This window comes from Strigops habroptila, chromosome 1 (assembly GCF_004027225.2).
Source record: "Strigops habroptila isolate Jane chromosome 1, bStrHab1.2.pri, whole genome shotgun sequence".
Lineage (NCBI taxonomy): Eukaryota > Metazoa > Chordata > Aves > Psittaciformes > Psittacidae > Strigops > Strigops habroptila.
Genome location: NC_044277.2, coordinates 46,911,494 through 46,930,561, shown reverse-complemented (window position 1 = coordinate 46,930,561; position 19,068 = coordinate 46,911,494). Strand labels below are relative to the sequence as shown.

The 19,068-nt window shown below is 40.6% G+C and overlaps 1 long non-coding RNA gene across 1 annotated transcript in view; it reads right to left on the bottom strand.

The window, feature by feature from the left end:
* LOC115605507 overlaps positions 1 to 19,068 on the bottom strand; it is an 81,190-nt gene that overhangs the window by 9,401 nt on the left and 52,721 nt on the right. The window contains exon 2 of the long non-coding RNA XR_003990619.1: positions 7,550 to 7,631. This is a non-coding gene — a long non-coding RNA (uncharacterized LOC115605507). The remainder of the gene's footprint in view (positions 1 to 7,549; positions 7,632 to 19,068) is intronic.

Below are 19,068 nucleotides of genomic sequence, written 5' to 3'. Positions count from 1 at the left end.
AATAACATGAAAGGAAGAACAGACAGGGGGAAACCAGGACGGGTGCTGCCTCAGTCTGGATACATTTACTTGCTGAAAGCCTAGCATGTAGAGAAGGCTAAAACTGCCTCAAGATTTTATAAGTAATAATTGTAGAGTAAAAGAAGTCAGGTACTTACATGATGGGAGGACCACCACAACTGTCCACAAAACTGATCAAGCAAGAGAAGCTTTCAATGGTAGCAAGGGGGTTTTGACAATGCTCGAAGTGGAAAGTCACTACTGTAGGAGACAGACTGACCAGCATGTGCATGGAGTGCACAGAAGGAAGAAGCTGTGTTCAGATACTATGGACCAAGTATGAAAGATTACCAGGAGCATGTAAGGACAGAACAAGAAAAGCTGGAACACAGACTGGAACACCATTAGGCAGAGGCACCAAGGGTAAGAAAAAAATCCTTCTGCAGGTGCATTAGGATTAAGAGGTAAGCCAAGAGCAGTGTTGACTGAATGATCACAAGGCAGAAAAGCCTCAGAAAGGATGCAGAGAAGGCCTGTGTGTGAAGTGGGGTTCCTGCATCCTCGCCAATTAAAAGGTCAGTTGTGAGCATGTGACGGGCATGATTAAAATCAGAAACAAAAATGAGTTTTTCCTAGAAACGGAAAAGGATAGGTAAAGGGTATTCATTTAGGTTCACTTGTTTTTAAACCCTTGGAGTCTGATGAATTTTGTATAGGATACTTAAAGACTGAAGGAAGCACTCTCAGATTCATTAGTACTGTTCCTGGGAACTTGTGAAGAGGGAATGAATAACTAGATAGCTAGAAAAGCACAATATTCTGCTTTTTATTTAAGCAAAAGGGAGAAGTTATTGAAGAAATCAAATTAACTTTAATACTCAGAAAAAATTCTGTAAGAAGTAAAGCATCTGGGAAATCAATATTTATATATCATACAATGTCAAATGAACCTTACTTTCTTTTCTGACTATGTAATGAGCCTTGTCGGTAAATGGAAATTAGATAACATGCACCTTGACTTAGTAAGGTTTTGACACTATCCTACATCATATGGTCATAAGAGATTATAGAGCAGATGATAGAGAATATTTTGGATTGTGGTTATGATCAAACAAAAGCATTTATGATGAAATCCTGTAAAGGTCTGCTCTGGGTCTGGTTCAGTACAATGCAAATGCTTATACAGCTGCAGATGACATGGCAAGTTGCAAGTAAGACCTTACCTGCAAATTTTAAACCAAAATCCCTGTTTCTCCATTATGCCAATCATATTCGAGAAATCCTGGCAGTCAGGTGAAGTTCCCGATGACTGGAAGAAGGGCAATATAACCCCCATTTTCAAGAAGGGGAAGGTGGAAGACCCGGGGAACTACAGAACCAGTCAGTCTCACCTCTGTGCCTGGCAAAATCTTGGAACAGTTTCTCCTGGAAAACATGCTAAGGCACATGGAAAAACAACGAGGTGGTTGGTGACAGCCAGCATGGCTTCACTAAGGGGAAATCTGCCTGACCAATTTGGTTGGCCTTCTATGATGAGCCACGGAACTGATGGACAGGGGCTGAGAGAGTTGGGGGCTGTTCAGCCTGGAGAAGAAAAGGCTGCATGGAGACTTCATACTTACAGTATCTGAAGGGGGTCTACAAGGATGCTGGGGAGGGACTCTTCGTTAGGGACCTGTAGTGGTAAGACTAGGGGTAATGGGTCAACTTAAACAGGGGAAATTTAGATCAGATATAAGGAAGAAGTTCTTTACAGTGAGGGTGGTGAGGCACTGGAACGGGTTGCCCAGGGAGGTTGTGGATGCTCCATCCCTGGCGGTGTTCAAGGCCAGGTTGACAGAGCCTTGAAACCAACGTGGTTTAGGGCAAGGTTCCCTGCCCATGGCAGGGGGGTTAGAACTAGATGATCTTAAGGTCCTTTCCAACCCTTATGATTCTATGATTCTATGATTATGGAGTAATCGTTAGAGCTACAAGATAAGCCTCTTCTAAAATGCTGTGTCCAGTCTTGGGTAGGGACAGGGGAGGTAACTTTTAGGAAAAAAAGCACAGAGAAGGAAAGAGGTGAGCAAAGGGTGACTTGGAAGAAAGATTTTAAAACCTATGCTTGTTTAATCTGAAGAAGAAAAAGCTGAGGATGGATTTAATACCAGTCCTCAGGTATATAAAAGGTTGTTAAAGGGCATAGGAATGCTCTGCCACATCCATTGGTGAAGGAATTGAATAACAGAACAAGATTGACTTCAGGAAACCCTTGTAACCAGGACTGTAATGAAATGGAGAAGTTGCTGTTGAGGTTGTAGTATTTCTTTCAGTAGAGATCCTTGAGCCCTTGTCAGAGTAGGCATAAGTAGGGCAAGAGGCCATAGAGTTACAAAGAATACAGAGAGTAAAAGAAGCAGCTTCCTCAGATCTTTTTCTGACACTTCTTTTTCCCTGGTTTTTATGTTATTTCAAGTTTTCAGCTATGGGAGAGCCAAAAGTGCTCCCGTTAGCTTCAACTCAGCTCCTGCAAAACTCTTCACTTGTACCTCAGATTTTAAAAGACTTTACAGGATTGAATTTAAAGTTAAGGACAGTTGTATTTACGGAGAGGTAGCACCTGACGGGTTTCGAGCAGGAACCCGCACCACATGATGCTAGGTGCTGCACAAATGTAACAGCCTGTTCCAACAATATAGACAACACCTATCGTTTGCTTTGGCTCAGGAGCTGGGAGATGGGAGGACATGAGCCCTCCCAAATCCTTCTGGAGCCTGGTCTCTCATCAGTGTCAAGTTTTGGCTTCCTAACAATGCTTCTCAAGCAACATTTTCCTTTTTAATCTATCATAGAAATCAATTCCAGCACGCCATTTAATATGTCTCTCTCATAGTTCCATAAAAAGCTCCATGTCATGATTTTTTTGCAAGAGTAGAGGTTTCTAGGCCAGGTTTGAATGTGGTAGCCAGATTTCTTCTCATGCAGCATAACTACGATGTACACAAGGCAATAGGCTTTTTGTAAAACATGTGGTGAGAAGGGACATAGTCTTGAGCTTAAGAGCATTAGCCAGAGCTGTGGGAGAGTGAGGCCTGACAGTGAATTACTTGTGTGGCACTGTGCAGCCATTTGTCCCTGCTGAGCTGCCAGTACCGCAGGATTAGCAGCACTGCCTCACCCCATGGAGTACTTATAAGGATATATACATGAGGTGCCTAAATACACTAGTAACTGGGGTGTTATAAGCCCCTAAGGTGGATTTGCTGGTGCAGATGCAAGAGGACAGCTTTGATTTCCATTCCTTTTAAGTTTTGTATTTGGCACATTGACCACTTGGCCCATGTAGGAGCAGAAGTGGGTACAGCAGTGTCACAGAAGCCCGCACGTCTTGTAAGAAGGACACAGTCTTTGATTTGGCAAAAGTGCTTTCTCTTGTACTTGGCTTTGAGCACCTAGAAGGTCCCAGGGCCCATTCAGCAAAATACTTACACAAAAGGGATGAAATTTTGCTAGCTGAAATCAACAGAAGTTTCGCCCTGGGCTCGAGTGGGGCTGGGGTTTCTCCCCAGCTTCCATCCATTCATCTCAGGGATGTGCAAATACATACTTTAGTGCTCCACTGAATCAGGATGATTCTTCAGGATGAATCACATGGACAGACATGCTACTTGTCCCCAGGTCTTTGCCAGCTCAGTGGATTCCTGTCCTTGCAGCACCCCAGCTGCACAGTCCTTGTCCCTGCTGGAGCACAGTGCCCCTTCAGATCTTTCAGTAGGGCTGTATGAGCCTTCCCTGACTCACTAATATCTAGCTATGCTAGCAAAGATCTGTTTCAATGGCATTAGGTAGCATGACTCATTTGGAGCCACGCAGGTCAGGGACAAGTTGCAGGAGCATCTCTGCTGATAAAATCTAGAGTACAGTAACTTCCAGCCAACAGTGCTGGGCAGGTTGGAGAGGGGACAGATCAGTACCTGGTACCTCTGGAACCAGAAGGAAACATGGCCACAGCTAAACAGGTTTGCCTTAACTCCATTGGTGAACTGCTATCTTAGCAACTGAAACTGACTCTTTTTTGGAACATTTCTCTGTAGAAATCTTTGCTAAAACTGAGCAATATGTAACTGTTTAACATTTGGCACTGCCATGAGGGACTTGTTAATACACATCTCACCAAAGGTATTGGCTAAATGCGTGAATACTCTATAGTGAAGCCTTTTAAGAAGTTTCTGCTCCATCTGAAAAACTGTAATATATCTCAAAGTGTTCTTCTTTTGTCTTCTGGCTGTATTGAACACAAACATTTTATGGTATGTGTCCATAACAGCATTAGCTAGCTAGAATTTCCTAGAATACAGCCAAGATACTTCTCAGGCTTCAAGCTCACAATGGAGAGGGAAATGCTTCTAACACTCATAAAATGAATATTGCTTGATTGCATAAGAGAATTTTTTGGAAAACAAATCTGATAATGAACACAGAGCCTTAGCCTTTATCAGAACCTGCATCAGCCAAACATGCTTTGGTTGTCATGAAACATTTCCAGCAGAACATAAACATTTAGGCAGATTTGGAACAGGGAAAACAATGTTTCTTAACATTTTCAGTCCACACCTCACTTCAGTTGATTATGGATGTTTCTCCCCTTGTGTATAAATGTGGCTCCTGTGCCTCCTGAGCTCACTCTAGAATAGCAGTTATTGGGGAAAGAGGGGTCTGGATTTAGTCAACTTCTCTTCAGAAATAAGGTGTTTCAGAGGCCACGTTATCATTGCTCTATCAAAACCTCCAGTTACACAAACATTTTTCTTGGAACAATTGGTTTGGTAAGCAACTCATACTTCTTCCTACCCTGCTTCTTCCTCCCCCTTTCATGAATCTGTTTGCATGTCCTGTGAGGCAACCTGAGTTAAAAACAACCTTACATTACAAAAGGGCATTGAGGCTGAGCCAAATGCCCATGAAAGCACCTCCTGTCGTGAAGCTCTTAAACAAGATGCTGGACAACATAAAACCAGAGCAATTTAAAAGATTTGGAAAGAAAAACATTCACTGGAATGCATTCTTCTGATAGAAAGAAAATAATTTTGTGAACACATATAAATTTTGTAAAAAATAAATGGGAAGGAGAGGAAGAGAGAGAGAAGCAGCGGAGAGGAAGATAGAGACACACGTGTGTCTATATATCTACGTAACCATAGATATATAGAAAAAGACCATCTCAAAACCCAAGTGAATGTGCTCAAGACAAAATAATGTCTCATCTGATTTGAAGTGACTAACAAAAATAATGAACAGCCTCATTTTCATTGCCTCCAAACAAAAAAACAAATTTGAATTTTTGACTTTTTTGATAAAATAATGGTTTCTCAACCCCCCTTCAGAAGTACAGTGAAAAGATCTGGGACATTACTCAGAAAAATTCTTCATGGCTTATTCACCTTCTGTGAATAAGTTTATTCCTGTCAAGAAACCTTTGATTAAGTCCAAAACATCCCTAACATGATCAGCAGTAGTAAAGTGAATTTTGTGTTTCAGTGGTAGGAGACACATATAAAGTGAACTAGTTGTAAAGGCTTGTTCTTTAAGAATGGAACCCATCTTTGTATGACAGGTATCAGTATTCAGAGATTTTCATGTTTTGTGATTTTATCTTACTGTTGGACACATTAACCAATGTCTAAATCTCAGTTACCTTTAAAATCACGCACAGACTTGTACAATATTTGAATGTACAGTCATTACACAGCAGCTGATATATCTGAAGATAACTCAGAAAATCTTCATCCATATAACTCATTTTGAATTAAAGCTGGTTTACTTTCTATTGTACTGGGCTAAAAATGTATAGTCCTTTTTAACTGAGGAACAGTAATTAACACCTGGGACAGCAGGAGCTAGTAGGTGATGACTGACATCAGGAGACAGCAGCTAAATGAAGTGCAGTAGCTTACAAAACATCTTGATGAAGCTGGAAAGTTGTCATCTGATGATACCAATAATTTTCCAACAGTTTTTGTAGTTACATATTTTACTGTTGTTTTGGGGGGCTTTTTTAATTATTTAAGAGTTATTAATATTTTATTCATTCTTGCTTGTCTCACTGCCACTCTTCTTGCCATGTCCATTAGCTGACTAACTTTCCTATAGAAAATTTTCATATAAGAATTCAATTCTGTGAAGTTTCTTTCACATACCCTCCTACCTGGAGGTTGTAATTTCCAGGATCAACTTGGCTTTCTGACATCATTAGGAAACACATTTTTTTATTTTAAATTCTGGCAGAGACCTTCATAAACCTGGACATTTATTTTTTCTTTCTCTGACAATCCTATTGCCTGCTTTCCAAGTCCATTTCTTATCCTTTTTACTCGGTGTTTCTGTCACAATTTTGCAGTTAGCCATTTAAAAAAATATATAACTAAAGTGCCAAAGCACCTGCTAGCCTCATGCATATGCATAAAAAAATATATAACTAAAGTGCCAAAGCACCTGCTAGCCTCATGCATATGCATAAAATAGAATTACGTCCCCTCCGGGACACTGGTGTTATGACTCTGGGGAAATGGCTAAGTAACCATGACAACCTGTCTCCACCACATCTTATTTCCAGTGATAAAAGCATGATTTACTCTATTAAACAAACCATATTACAACTTGCCCACAGCAAGTGGTGTCAGCTTTCCAGTAGAGGAACCAGGTCAGGAGGGAGAGCAGCCCAAAACCATCCATCCAAGCCTCCCCCTCTTTGACACTGCTTCATGGTTATGTTGATGGTAAGAGGCAGGATGAGATTCAACATACAGCATTTCACACTTCCGTCTTGATAGGTGAGATGAAATGAGAGGAGAAAATGCAGTATTTATTAGCTGCATGCACCAGCCCAATCCCCAGCATGGCAGTGATGGACGGTGCAGGAGAACCCAAGGGTAGGACGTAAAGATTGGCAGAGCCAACCACAATGATTCAGATGTCTGAATTAAATAATTTCTGCATCCTCTTTCCTGCCAGTTTGCCAAGTCTGCCAATACTTAGTGAATGCCAGGGAAGGCTACCAGGAATGGTCCTTCAAAGGCTGCTGCCAGAACAGAAAGTTAAATATGATTTTTTTTATAGTCTTGCTTATGCTACTGATTAGGTGTTACCTTATTTAAAGTCAATTTTAAAATCAAGTGTTCTCTTCATTATGTATTTCTGATTTACACAAGAAGATACCTTGCTATTACATTATCTATAAATTTATAGGAAAATTCTCATCATTGGATCACGTCTACTAGCATAATACAGCAACATTTGTATTGTTACCACTTTGAAGAAGTATTTTTTTAATCAAACCGGTAGTTTAATTTCTTAAAATATTGCCATAAAAGTGTTTGTGTTAACCCTCTACTCCCCAACACATACTTAAAGAAAGTATGAAACCTTAATTTGAGTTCTTAATCACTTGAGGGCACAACTTGATTAAGAATAATAAACAGAGAGGTGAAGAAATTAAAAATATAAAAGTCTCAGAAAACAGAACTGGTGTTTAAAGGTCAAGTACATACACGTAATTAGTTCTACTTACATGAAGAATTGCAATTAGCTTTATGGGTTGCATTTTGAAATTGCCGGGTCTTGTGATTTCTGGTGGTTTCTTCAAACATCAGCTGTTAGAGGAATGTGATTAAATCAGATTCATAGTTAAGAATGAAAAAAAAAAGACTAAATTATGCTTTCAGTGCAAACAACTGCAAAGGCAAGGCTGAAAATACTATCTGGGCTTACCAAATGGTGACTAGCAAATAATAACCCAGTATTCATCAGATGATTTGAGGGCCTGACTTATAATCACTAAATTCTTGGGACTGACCCTTTCTCAATTGCAAACATGTCCTGTACAAGTCAAAGTAGAGGGATTCTCCACTTACTGTCTGTGGTCAGATTATTTTCTCTTCAACAATACCCAACACAGAGAAGGTCAGAGCCCTGTAAGTAAGAAAATATTCATGGAAGTATGATTCACAGATTCAAGTAGTTCCAAATATCTCATTCCTTCAGCATGTCTTTCATCGCTCAATATTTTGGACCATTTTCATTAGAATACTAATGTATGCTCCATCATGCTCACTTGACATTTGCAATGTTCTCATCTGAGAGAGAGTAATGTTGGGGGTGCCTCACCTATAGCCACCTTACATCTCCCACATTTCAAAACCCTTTCATTATCAGAAAATACAACAATTTAGAGGGTGCTCAGTGTATCAGCCTTGCCTGTTTGTTCTGGGCTATAATAACAATAACATGTAGAAAACACCCCAGTCCCTCTTGCAGGGTTCAGACCGAATGCTTTTACATCATAAATAAAGTTCAGAACACAAAGGAGGATTAAGTTGAATGCACTAGCAGACTGAAAGGTGAAGCCAATGGCTTCTGAAAACCATGAAGTTTGCTATTGAAGAGGTCTGCTGGTTTTATAAATTCCAAAATTTTTTTATATACAGCAATGATGTCATGTTTTAAAACACTTATGAATGTTCTTGGCTTTCTAATGCAATCCACAGAGGAATCAAAGGGCCACATGTCCAAGTGCTTGCAGGACCCTGAGACTTGAGCCCAGAAAAACACAATCCCAATAGAAATTCAATTTCTGCCAGAACCTGGATTTGAGCAATAAGGTCGGTGTTTGCCCTTTAGGACTGCTTCTAGTGATCTGAATGCTGAATGGTATGACGCTGCGGAAAGCTTTCAGAAATTCTGTTGAGATTTCAGGCATCCCAGTCCCATCACAGCTTTGGGCTTGCTGAGCAGCAGGCTAACTGAGAAACGTGGCTCCTGTTTCTTACAAGGTTCTCTAGTTGCCTCTGGATGCCTATTCAAAAGCCATTAAATATATATATACCCAATTTCTGGTGCTGTATGGGAAACCTGTAGTAAGGGGAGCAGAGTACCCAGATGACTGAGCAGATCTGTCAGAGCACTGGGTTTGTTGCTCTAGGTCTGATTTGTTTGTTTATCTCATGTGACTGCTGCAATGTAACTGTCTCCTTACCATCCAGGAACAGGCTGTGTAGTGCATGGAGAAATGAGCAAGAAATAGGGAATTGGAAGTCCACTTCAATAATACTGCCTAGGCCCCTAACTTGAATAGTGGCTTTGGGCAAGCAACTTGCAGCAAACTCCTCTAGAAAGTGTCTGGAGCTTTACAGAATGCAGTAGAAAAATAAAAGGGGAAAACACTGCATCTCAGTTTTCCTATCTGTAACATGGGACTAATACTTACCAACCGACCCATCTCACAAGGGAGATGCAATAATTAATTAGCTAATGTTCCTACAGCACTTTAACTCTGTAAAGTGTAAAATAAATGTTAAGCATTATTGGCACTTAGATTCTACAGTGATTGGTGCCCTACAATTCCCTAAGCCAGGAAGCTAGTTACTGCTGCTCAGAGCAACAGTAGCTTACAATACATCCTGCATTATCAGCTAGTTTCTAGATGGTTATGTGCCAGTGTGGCTGTAACGTACATCCTCCCACACATACCAGATGCCATGCAGGGGAATTCTGATGTGGAGGTCCAGGATGTGACTACACAGCATGGAAAGCGGACTCTGCAGCCGCCCTGTAACTAAGCAGACCATTTTGATGTGGTTTTTTCCTGCTGTCTGAAGTAGGTTATTAGGTACTAACCAGTAACAGCAACCTGCTGCCTTGTTGTTCAAATACTATTTTACCTAATTTTGTCAGATAACTCATTAATATCACTGCAAATATCTAGAACTCAAATAAATTCAATGTCAAAGAAACTAATTGACCAACTGCGTAGATTTATCCAAGCGAAAAAACAGCTTCCTTCCTTGGCATTTTGTTGCTTTAAGACTTCTTAGCCAGATTTTGTTTCCAGCGAGCAAGAAGACAACAGCTCCTAAAATTATGTCTGAGAGATGGATATGTAGGTAATAGTGTTTTATTAATATTAACTGCTGCTACGTAAGTTCATGAATTCCCATGAGTTGTGGCTTTTATGTAGTTCCTTATGCCGAAGTCTGTTTCCACAAAGATAGTGGAATGAGACTGGCTTGCAGCTCAGTAGTTCAAGAAAGAATTGCAGCTTTGGCCTCCTAGACATAGCCTGATATGTCAGTATTGAAGTCTCTGCATTTACACTATTAAAATTACAGAATTTTATTTCAGGTTAGATTAATCTGGTCCTCTGGGTTGAACTTCGCTATCATGCCTGTATTTCAAAGTCATTCAAGGCACCAATCAGTTATTTGTAGCCTTATGACTCCATCTGGCAGGCAAAAGTGCTTTGTGTGAGACTAGCTGGTTGTCACAGTATCGCTTCACTTTTGAAGTTTCTGAGAGGGAATGACTTTATCTTTTAGTACTCAACCACTAGATAGCAACTAGAGCACTGCAAAACAAAAATATATATTTTTTTATGCTGCAGTAAAAATCAATCACTCAGTGATTTTTTGCTTTGTTTCAGATGAGCAGATACATGAACATATCCCTTCAAAAACTTGCTGAGCTTTAAGGCATGTCCTAAGCAATGTCTGTTCTTGTTTTGCCCCTGCCCATGGAGAAGATGTTTAAAAGCCAATACTATCTCTAATCAAAACTCATCACTTCATCAAGATCTATGATACAGATCTTTGCAAGTTTCTCTCAGAAACCGTCAGCAGTCTGAGTATGTCTCTATTGCAATTTTCTTGAACTTTGAGGTTAATATTCATTTATGAATTTTCAAGGTCAGGAAAAGCCATACAAGTTATACATACATTTTTGGTTTTTTCTTTTTTGTAAACCTATGAATGAATATCTGAAATATTTTTTGGCTGGTAAAAAAACCTAATTTTGTCACCCAGTCCAGGACACCATAAACCAAACCTAGGTTGGGGTTTTTTTTTTCCCTTTTTAGCAAAAGCTTTTGTTTTCCCTTTTCAGACAGCAAAGAGGTATGATAAGGAAGAAACTGAGTATGTCTTTTCAAATGTTTTAAATGTTGGTCTTGTGTACATGGGAGATGCACAGGATTTCTTCACAGAAGATGGAATCGTAGTCATGTTCTGTCTTCAAAAACTTTAACAGGAGGTATCTAATGCCAGAGAAATGTATAAGAAGATACTAGAGGTGATACTATTAAAAAAAAAATCAATCTAGAAATGAGAAGTACATTTTAAATTATAAGTAATTACATAACAAAAAAGATTGGTTTGAGGTGAGCAAACTTTCATTTCAGTAATTGAAGCTGCCTAATAAAGGCTGAAATGTTCTTTAACTGACCGTATCTCAATTATTGTTCGTTGCTTTTCATAGTGAGTCTTGCAATATGTGTTAGTTTCTGAAAGCCACCCATGCCAGGGCCAAGTGATTCCAGTAAGTTCTGTCTTCACTAAAAAGAAAGTTTAACTTACAATTACAGAGGCAGCCTTACTGTGCATACCACACATTTTATAAGTTTTATATTAAATATGTACAAGGACCAGACCTTTTCTACAATTATTATTGTATTCAGTATTTCATGATTTAAAGATCAATTGTATGTCTCTTGAGAGGTCTTTCTGATGGTTTCTGAACACTCTGGTATGCAACTGCCATTTTCCACTGAAAATGAAAACATAGCTACACGATCCTCTTAGAAGATCCTTATTTTGTCAAACTCTTCTTTGCATTTCTGTGGAAAGTACAGCATCTGCTGCCAGGACTAAGTGACCTCGCACGTATTACTGAGGTGGATACCTAGGAAAAAACACTCCTTTTTGCACAATGAACCTGTTATGAACACAAGTAAAAATCTTTCTATATGTTTTATTGTGGGAACTTGACAGCTTAGCATTCCTGTCCTTTATGTCCTATGCAGCAGCTGCTGTGCAGCGGATAGGGTCATGGACCTCGAAGCAGCATCCTTGGTGAGAACAGTGTTATCCCAGGCAAATTGCTTTATCTGTTTGCAAGCTTTATTTCTTTCTCAAAGCTAGGCTCTTCAGGGCAGGGTCTGTCACTCAGCTTGGCATTGTTCTTGCCTAGTGCGAAGGGTCTCCACTCTTCCTCAAATATTTAAGTCGAGCCTTTAATGTGTATAGTAAATATTAACAGGAACATATTCTCTTCTTCACATCCATTTATAGCCCCCTTTACAATTTAATTATCAAGGCAAAATGTTTAAAGTCATTAGAGACTTTTATTACTAATTTATGTCCGTAAATCAAAACTGAGCAATTTTAGAGTCTATTATCTCTTAATGAAAGTAAGTATTCAGCATAGTGCACCTTAAAAATGACAGAATCTTGTGACTTCTTCCAGCTCAACCTGCTCTAACTGCAAACAATAAAATCACACACACAAAAATAAGCAGGGATTGCATAATTTATTCTACTTGCCAGTTTCAAGAAAGCTGTTGGATTGCATAGCTAAGGAAGAAACATGTAGATCTGTTAATGTAACTTTGACTTGCTTTCAGGAATCATTAAAGCTGGATCTAAAGCAGGCTTGGAAAGGCATTCTAGTCCTGAGAGCTTCTTATTCTGTAGAAATGTGAAAAAGTTTAGGTACCATTTCCATCTGATGGCCCATGATATTAAGAAGACAAAATCCTTGCGGAACTGCTGAAAGCAACCGAGCAAGCAACCTGGTATGTGCTTGCACGTGGGGCTCTGTGCCCCTCCCCAGAACCACTACATTCTCACAGCAACATGTGCACAGCCTGGTGGAGTGGACGGTGGGCTTTGATACGATGCGGCATGTACTCGCTCATACTCCACCACCTGCTCCCAGGCTGAACAACCCCAGCTCTCTCAGCCTGTCCTCACACGGAGGTGTTCCATCTGTCTGATCATCTTCGTGAACTTGCTTCAACAGGTCCATTTAACCCAGACAAGCCCTCCATGAATAAAATGGAAGTTCTTTTGGAAGAGAAACAGGGAGAAGGAACTCTTTGCTAAATCAAGCCCTGACAACAAATTTGAAGAGAAGATTATACTACTCTAATATCAGTTACTGAAGGTGCAGACTGGCTTACATTCAAATAAAGGCTTCCCAATGCAGTTATTTTATATGTTTTTCATTCTAGAGAATGAAAGCATAATAAAGAATCACACAAACAACGATCTGTTTTTCCCAAAACTAAAGGAAGCCATCAGATGTACCTGCTGATTAATAATTACAGCAACAGAGAGTGATTTAGAACTGGAGGCTTTTTTCTTCTTTTTTTGGCACTGTAGGGTGAATTTAGGGTCAAGCAAAATGTAATTTCCCAAACTGGAATTCAGCCAGGAAGCATCCCTTACCTTTTGCTTGTGCTACACCAAGCAAAGGGGAAAAAAACCTAAACCCGACAAACTGTGTTCAATACTTTGTAATAAACTGTGTTCTAATACTTACAATAAACCACTTCATATCAGGTAAAATGTAGTTATATTTGCACCACATTGCTTCCTATTTTCTGTCTAAAATCTGACTACCCTAAGTTTAACACATTTCCTTTGTCTTATGCAGAGTATGGCCATAATTAGAATCCTAGTGAAATACAGAAAAGTCTCCAGGACTTAGAGAACTTTGGATAGCAGAGTAATTCCATCTGATATCAATATTTCATAGATACTGAAAACATAGAATATTTATTTTGGTGACTTTTGCAGAGATTCCATTCTAAAGACCTAACAGATAATAAACAATAATTTCTTTACGTTAGTTAGAAAAGATGTTTCACAGTTGAACATACATCAAAGTCAGTTGTTGAGGGCATTACATATAGTATGCTAAATCTTTAACAGATGGGCTATACAAGAGGCTGAATAAGTCCTTGATTAGATCTGTTAGATCTGTGCCTCTATTGCTCTACAAAACTTCCAGATGCCATCACACTGTCAATAATCTGGGGATCACTCTTCACCATATTGGACCTGCTTGTCAGCTCTGCCCAATTAGCAAAGACAGCTCCAAGGTATGAGCACAGTGGTTTTCAACCACAGAGGTTTTCAACCTGGGCAGTGGTTTTCAACATTTTTCAGAGTGTGGACACATTAGGATTTATCACTGGAGATGTGGATCTCTGCACAGCAAATGAAAATCTGCTGGCAGTGGGCATCATGGTCTTGCTTACCTTTTGTGGTCCCCACAGTAGGAGTTCTGGGACCCACAGGAGGCTGCAAAGACTAACAAAGACTGTCTTAGGATAACGTGCTTCTCATAAAGAGGCTTATGTTTTTCTTGGGTCCTTGTAGCTGAGACTTGCAATTTTCTGCCACATAAGACAAGTCATCAGTCCTAAAGAATCAAAGACTATGAATAAAGTAAAGCAAGCGCTCACAAAATGCTTGGGAGTAGCATGTTCAAGTAATAATTTGTGGGGTGGTTTTTTTTGGTTGACCACAGGAAAATAATAGCTTCATTTAATATTTTGAAAACATTTTCAGAACGTTCATGAATTCAAAGTGGAATAAATACAAGTACCTCAGCAGAACTGCCATTTAAATCAAATTAACTTTACTAATTAGGGGAAAAAAAGAAGGCATCTCACTATCAGGCATAATTTGTGCTTATAGGACTTCACACTTCAGGTGATATACTCTGCCTGAGAGATAGCTAAGAGAGCAATGTACCCATCAAAATGGGAAATCAACCATGGCTACTAGATTTTTCAATTCACAAAGATTTAAAAAAAAATCCAATTTGCCCAGAGGAATTTTAAGTCTTCAGATGAAACCTAAGTCATTATATTCAAATGAGTGAGTATATAGAGCTAGCCAGTGATATTGAAATGATTTCTTGTTGGGTAGCTGAAAATAATGGATGGAAATGTGCTTGTCATAACATAGTACCCGAGCAGTCGTGTTTAATTCACATTTGCCTAGACTCTCAGGCTGCTTCTTTTTTGACAGCCGAGACGGTGTAGTGGCTCATGTGCTGACAGGAGAAAACTTTCTAGCATCAGATGATGTGGGAAGAGCCACAGGGCTTGGATGCAACCTCTGTCATCCATACACATTGCAGGTACACCCCCATCTGCCAGGGGCTCTTCAAACCTCTCCTCCCTCAGGAGCATCATGTGCAAACAGTTGGCAACCCACTGCGACCTGCCAGGGCATCACACTGGGTTGTGGAGGTGGGGAGAGGTGGTTTGTGCTGCACGTATTCTGGAGGTACAGCAGCAGTTAGAAGAAAGCATGAGCCTGTGTGCGTCTTGCTTTCAGTGCTTGGGACTTTATGGGGTTTATGGCTGCGTGATAGCATAATGATGCTGTAAATCATGCATAAAGGTCCTCTGGAGAATTCTCCTTATGTAAAGGATTTCTCAGGCTGGTAAGACACTTGCACCAGGTTTTGGCATACACAACAGGAGAAAACAGACGGAGCAGCATGGCTGCTAAGCCATGGCCGGTGGCTACCATTGTTCAAAAGAACCCTCAAGAATCAGGACTCAGCTAGGGCAATGCAGAGCCAGCCTCAAGATGTATTTTCGCCAAGGATCTCCAGTAGCCTAAGAATATGGTGCAGAGGCAGCTTAAAGTGATTATTAACTTCTCTCCCCATTTTGCCCTTGGTTGCTGTGCTGAGTCCAGGAGAGGGGGAAAGGAGAATTAGGGAATCTCTGCCTTCATAAATGTAAGCTGATAATGATTTGTCCATGAGGTTGAACAGCACACGAAATAGTGATCAATATTACATGGTTGTACCTTAAAAGTGCAAAGGCCATTTGTGCATTCTGGCCCACAATGGAGGGGGTTACAGCACCATCAATAATTGATTCATAAACTATGCCTACTTATTCCCAAATGCTACAGTAAGTAAATACATACCGAGGCCGAACTCTGGATAGTAAAAAATTCTTTGTTTAGCTTGCAGTTGTTTCACTCTAAAATGAAACTGATTTTTACTTTTAATTCTGAGGTTCTGCCCCTATATTACCTGAACATATTAGCAGTTCTTGAGAAGCCTATGCCTGCAATAAGGATACTTACTTGACTTCAAGCTGCAGTGTCTCTGCAGATTACCCACGCCATCCAACCATGGCAGGCAGAAAAGACCCGAGAACTCCACAGCAGCAAATGCAACCCCTTCTATTGACACCCCATTACAGACTGCATTTCTACTCCTTGTGCAAGTTACTGAACGTTCCATCAGCACATATTCGGTAAAGAAGTTTCTGGTTGTGACCTTTGATATTAATACATCATGCTTACAAAATTTAGCTTTTTTTAATAGAAGTAGCATTTGAGCGTGGCACAGATTTTCAGCTAATGATGCCTTTTTGGGGAAGAGAATCGAGAGTTGGTTACTTACTGAGCCATCCATCTTTTGATAGTGAGACCTGGCCTAAGCCTTTCTTCTTCAAGACATTAATTTTCCACCTCTCCTTCCTTGCTCAGAGCAGGCCCAATCCTGCTCTTGTGGAAATCAATGGCAAAAATCCTACTAATTTCAGTGGATTAGTTCCAGTATCTCAATTTACATGTGATTAACAGTAATTTTGTCTACTTAGTGCCTAAAAAATTCATAATCAAATTTACAATAAGCTGTGCACTGATTTGCTAGGGATCCCAGCTTATTTCATAGGCTTCTAATTTCAACATTTAATCACTTTTGGTTCTAGCCCAATATGCAATCATCTGACCACAGAATATGTTCTTAAAAGCTTCCCACAAAGTTACTGGATTTGTAGCTGATGGAATGCTAATTCACAGGATTTCTTTAATACTGAAATGCAAGTAGAATTGCTCTGCTCAACAGACAAACATTCATCCTCTGAACATTTTCTATACTGAAAGCCTTTTTATACATGATCTGCATTAGCTGAGGTGAATGAGCAGTGATTCAGTCATGAGTCCTAGGAATGTGGGACAAGTGTGAAGCCTGGGTTTAAGGAACATGGAGTTCTTGCAAAGAAGGTGCATGCTTAAATTGAGATGAGATTTCTACACATTAATCTAAACCCACCCATCTAGAATGGCCACACTGCCATTTTGGGCCATCCTAGGTCAAATGGTCAGTCAGCCATGTCATAGGAGCCATCTACCCCACAGGGGGACGATCCCTCAATAAGGGTCCCATTTGCAGCCAAAGTAGACCCTGAAAACTATCAACAGGAAGCCATATAGACCTGGCCTGATCTTGTGAGGCGTCCAGCACACCTGGGTGGTACTGTGAGCCATTTCCTCATTGATCTTGCTGGTAGTGGAGGATTAAGAGCCCTTCAAAGGATAAAATCACAAGGGTGTGATTTAAAAGAGATGTGGCTGACTCTGGTGCTCATTAAAATGAGGGACTAATTGCAGTGGTTCAACTCCAGTCGGGTAGTGTCTGAGCAGTGTTATGTGTGCTTCCCCAGGCAGCTCAGGCAATGCGCCTGCAAAAGGACTACCATCCCAGTCTTACCTGTCTCAGGATTTATTCTGTAGGAAAGATCACTGAAGTGTTCATTATCCTAAAGGACAGTCGGCTCTTCTGAGAGCCTCTTCAGAAACAGCTGGTATCCATTGTCCCACAACACACCTTTATGGCTCTGAACATGATCTGGACATAGGTTTCCATAAGCAAAAGACTATTGCATAAGGATGAGCAGTGAGCTATTTCATTAAAGGCTTGTTGGCATTAAGATATCAAGGGCTAAAGGACCTGGACCTCCACCTCAAATCTGGCATTTTGGCCTTTCTAAGCTTAAACTCTCTCTCCTTCCCCAGCACTGTTGTCTGCTGATGGCCCTCAGAGCTACCATTCCCAAGATGCACAGTGAGAAACTTTCCAAATTGCCTATTTTTTTTTTCTTTTCTTTTTCTTTTTGCATATGCTTGCCTGGCTAAATACATTATTTGATACTTATTCTTTAATTTATGGTAGTGAAAAAACTATACAAAGCCCTGCGTATCCGAGCTCATTGCTATGACTCTTTCTGATCGCTTTATCAAATGGAACCCTTTCTTTTAAGCTGTTAGCTAAATGTCGCGTGAAGTTCTGAGAACAAATTGTGCTGCTTTGGGACATTAACTTCACATTAATTTGGCTAATCACTTCTACTTCACAGAAGTTTGTTTGAAAAACAGGATACTTTGGCTGCAGCGAAACCTGTATGAAAAGTCACGTAATAACAGCCATCATCTCTGGTAACGGGCAGTGAAATCTCAGGATGAGCAAACGTGGAGCTAAAGATGAAAACACACAGGATGTGTGTTTTTCTGGGTCGTTGTGTGTAACGGAATGGAAATCAGGATCAGGAGGACTTAGAAAAACATATTCACGAGAAAGAAATGAAAGCTTCAGTTAGGCCCAGCCCTCACTTGCCTGTTTTATTCCGTCCATGGACAAAAACATGTGTAGCATTGCCAAATATCATAATCAATTCCACAGCATTTGCTCCCTGTTTTCTTGCGGCCCCAGCCCCTGAAGTCAGAAGACTTGTGTGACAGTATTCCCTTCCTCTCTGCCTTCCTCTTCCCCAGGAATGTCTAACACTTGCAGGAAAAGCCCTAGAGACCCTGGCCCCTGGTGGCTCCAGAACCATAAGGCACAAAGAATGTGCTCTGTTAATATGTCCTGTGATTTTAATGCCAATCCCACAATTAATAAGCACTCACACGAGATTTCTGAGTATTGTGGGTTGTCAGTACCAAGTGTAGCTCCCCTCTCCAGGCGACAGGGAAGGTGGGAGGGGTACCAGTAGCTGGGAAGGTGACATCATAGAACCACAGACTGGTTTGGGTTGGAAGGGACCTTAAAGATCACCTAGTTCCAACCCCCTGCCATGGGCAGGGACACCTTCCACTAGACCAGGTTGCTTCAAGCCCCATCCAACCTGGCCTTGAACACTGCCAGGAATGGGGCAGCCACAGCTTCTCTGGGCAACCTGTGCCAGTGACCAGCACCTGCAGCACCAGGCACACAGTCAGCACCACTTCCAGCTGACTCCCCACCCATTACACAGAAGAGGTGAACGTGGCTGGAAGGACTGGGTGCGTATTGCAAAGGTTGCTCCAGATTTGTGCATGCAATCAGCCACCATCCACACTTCACACTTGTTACCCAGAGAGGTATGGTGGAGTTACCGCAGGGAAGGAAGGTGATGAGCTCTGGCCAAGCCCAATAGGTAAATTATCTCAGGAACAC